Source organism: Sapajus apella, unplaced genomic scaffold (assembly GCF_009761245.1).
Source record: "Sapajus apella isolate SASKATOON/1434 unplaced genomic scaffold, GSC_monkey_1.0 scaffold10, whole genome shotgun sequence".
In the NCBI taxonomy this organism is placed as follows: domain Eukaryota; kingdom Metazoa; phylum Chordata; class Mammalia; order Primates; family Cebidae; genus Sapajus; species Sapajus apella.
In genome coordinates, this window is record NW_022436950.1 from 2,464,325 (window position 1) to 2,468,353 (window position 4,029).

The following is a 4,029-nucleotide window of genomic DNA, read 5'->3' on the forward strand; positions in this document are numbered from 1 at the left end:
GGAGTGCAGTGGTGTGATCTCAGCTCACTGCAACCTCCACCTCCTGGGTTCCAACAATTTTCCTGCCTCAGCCTCCTGAGTAGCTGGGATTGCAGGTGTGTGCCACTGTGCCCAGCTAATTTTTGTATTTTTTTAGTAGAGGGGGTTTCATCATATTGGCCAGGCTGGCCTCGAACTCCTGATCTCATGATCTGCCCGCCTTGGCCTTCCAAAGTGCTGGAATTACAGGCATGAGCCACCACACATGGTCTCTCTCTCTCTCTTTCTAAATTTTTAGTAGGGACAGGATCTTGCTGTGTTGCCCAGGCTGGTCTCAAACTCCTGGCCTCCAAGCGATCCTCCCACTTCAACCTCCAGAAGTGCTGGGATGGCAGGGCTGGCATCTCTTGCCCTCAGGAAGCAGGCCCAGCCTGCACTCCTGCCCTCCTCCCTCACGTCCTGCTGCAGGCTGATTCGGCAGTACCTCTCTAGAGCTTTCTCTTATGTTCTTCCTCTTTTCCCTTCTCTCCAGATGTTGGTCCAGTTAACTCAGCAAAAGTGTTTCTTTCTTCCTCTTTCCTCAGTCCTTTGTTTCTTTTTTCCATTTGTGGACCAAGGTTAAAAAAACAAAGGAAAAGGACAAAAAGGAACCCATCCTGTGGGGAACACGGGCATCAGCGGAGAGGAGAGCTGCCCAGTTTTCAGAAGTGGGACAACAGGCCCCTGCTGCCTGCCGCCAATGCCAGTGAATGCACCTGCTCGGGAACCCTCTTTGGAATCTCCCTGAGGTCTTCCTGCCCCTTCCTGGGGTCCCTCATTAAATTGCATTTTTGCCCAATAAGAACATGTCATGACATGCATTGATGCAAAGCAGGTCTTATTCAATCTTGTGATGTTTCTTTAGCCACTGCCTTGCTGCAGTGCTGTTTTCCACAACTTTTCATGTGAATTACACTTTAATTCCATTCCAGCTGAAATTGGCCGTGGTGGGTCAGGTAGAAAAGCCCACTGCCTTGGGTGACGTTTAGATGCTTGGGAGGTGGCTCTTGTCCTGGGCTGAGTTGTGTCCCTGCCTCAGAATGTGACTTCACATGTTGAAGTTGTACCTGCAGTGCCTCAGAATGTGACTGCGTTTGGACATAGGGTATTTCAGGGGTGACAGATTAAATGAGGTCAGTGGGTGGGGCCTAACTCAATGTGACTGTGCTCTTAAAAGAAGAAAAGATTAGGGCTGGGCACGGTGGCTCACACCTGTAATCCCAACACTTTAGGAGGCCAAGATGGGCGGATCACCTGAGGTCAGGAGTTGGAGACCAGCCTGGCCAACATGGTGAAACCCCATCTCTACTAAAAATATAAAAATTAGACGAGTGTGGTAGACGAACCTGTAATCCTGTGATTATAATCTCTGTGAGAGAATTCCTTGAACCCGGGAAGTGGGGACTGCAGTGAGCAGAGATTGCGCCATTTCACTCCAGCCTGGGTGACCGAACAAGGCCCCATTTCAAAAAACAAAAAAAAAAAAGCAAGAAAAAGATTAGGATCCAGGCACAGAGGGAGGACAGTATGAGGCAGGGAGGAAAAGATGAGCCAAGAAGAGGCATCGGAAGGAACCGACCTGCCAACACCTTGACCTCAGGCTTCCAGCCTCCGCACTTCAAGAAACACATTTCTGTTGTTTAAGGCCCCAGTCTGCTACAGCAGCGGCTTGAGCAGACCCCGGCTGCACTGCTTTACGCTCAGCCCAGCCATAGGAGGAGGGGAGAACCCCCGACCTTGATTGTTTCCTATCATTATGATCACCGATTATTCTCTCTTTGACTCACCTGGACCTTCTGTGCAGAAGGGCTGGGAACTCTGAGAGACAGGAGCATTTCTCCAGTGTGTCTGTTCATGCGCACATGCAGCCACTGCTCCTGGCCCTTCTGTGAAAGTGAATCACATGACCAGGGTTAGCAGGCAGCGTCTGTGATGTTGGCCAAGGGCAGTCTTCACTGTGAGTCCCTGTAGTGCCCATGGTCAGCCCTCTGCAGGTAATGATGCTGAGGTCCAGAAGGAGCTGAGGAGCTTCTTTTTTCTTTTCTTTTCTTTTTTTTTGACATGGGGTCTCATTCTGTCACTCAGGCTGGCATGCAGTGGTGTGATCATAGCTTATTGGAGCTTCAACCTCCCTGGCTCAAGCGATCCTGTCCCAAGGCTCCTGAGTAGCTGGGACTATAGGCACATGCCACCACACCCAGCTAATTTTTTAAAGTTTTTTTTGTAGAGATGGGTCTCACTATGTTGGCTAGGTTGGTCTCAAACTCCTGAGCTCAAGTGATCCTCCAGCCTCAGCCTCAGCGTCCCAAAGTGCAGGGATGACGGGCGTGAGCCACCGCGCCAGGCCCGCCTCACCATTTGTGATTGGCACAGCCAGGGTCTGATCTGAACTCAGACAGTTTGGTGACATCACTTCTATGCTACAACTTTTTTAAAAATTATTTTTTTTTTGCATGATATACTTTCATACCTATGACCATCTGAAACTTTTTTTTTTTTTTTTTGAGATAGTGTCTTGCTCTGTCACCCAGGCTGGAGTGTGGTGGCATAATCTTGGCTCACTGCAGCCTCCCACCTCCAGGCTTAAGTGATTCTTCCACCTCAGCCTCCCGAGTAGCTGAGACGACAGGTGTGTGCCACCATGCCTGGCTAAGTTTTTATATTTTTTGTAGAGATGGGGTTTTGTCATGTTACCCAGGCTGGTCTCAAACTCCTGAGCTCAAGCAATCTTCCCTCCTCAGCCTCCCAAAGCACTAAGATCACAGGTGGGAGCCACCACACATAGCCTGATCATCTGAAATGTTTTGAAGGTGGCACTGCTTCTTGTAAGAAGAGACTGGCTGGGCACAGTGGCTCATGCCTGTAATCCCAGCCCTTTGGGAGGCTGAGGCAGGTGGATTACTTGAGGTCGGGAGTTCAAGACCAGCCTGACCAACATGGAGAAACCTCGTCTCTTAAAAAAAAAAAAAAAAAAAGAAGAAGGAGAAGAAGAGACCTTGGTGGCAGGGGCAGGGCTGGGATGTAGCTGCTGTCGTGGCGGGCTGCACTGGGGATGGAAAGCAGCTGCCCCTGTCGTGGACATGCACCTCTCATCACCCTGTCTGCCTTCCGCCCTGCCCCCAGAAAACAGGGAGCAGATTGCCCCAGCCTCCACCAGTGTGTCTGTGAGGAAGGGATTCGCATGGGGGCACGAGCATTGTCTCCAGGCCCAAGGATTGTGGCTGGGGTGGGGAAGAAAGGGATGCTTTGGAGGGCTGCCCTCTCTCTGCTGTTCCTCTGCCCACTCCCCAATTTTTGTAACCCGAATAAAGATGGGCACCTCATGGCCTACCTCAGCACAGTCCCAGGAATTAAAAAACAAAGTTAGATCCAAGTTCACCTCCTAAAATAGCCTTGGAAAGCAATTTAGGTCTTTCTTAAATCTGTTCTAGGAGAAACCAAAGGGCAATTATGTTCATGATCTAGAGAAAAATGTCTCGAAACCTCTTTCCTCTCCCGTTCTCAAGACTTCCAGCCCACATGTGCTCTCTCCTTGCGTCGCATCCTAGTCCCTGTACCCCAAAATTTGGGTCCTCTGGCAGGTGGCCTGCTCTTTGGACCTCCAACACAGGCCTTGGAATAGGGCATATGACCAACGCCAAGCCATCTTTTCCATGCACATAAAATTATCAGAAAGACGAAGAGGTTGCTCAAAGTCACACAGCTAAAAAGGGGTCCAGTCAAGACTCAGAAAGTGCTGGGAGCCATGGCTCACACCTGTAATCTCAGCACTTTGGGAGGCTGAGGTGGGCAGATCACTTGAGGTCAGGAGTTTGAGACTAGCCTGGGCAACATGGCAAAGCCCTGTCTCTACTAAAAATGTAAAAATTAGCCAGGCATGGTGGCAGGCACCTGTAATCCCAGCTACGTGGGAGGCTGAGACATGAGAATTGCTTTAACCAGGGAGGCAGAGGTTGCAGTGAGCTGAGATCATGCCACTACACTCCCGCCTGGCAACAGAGTAAGACCCTG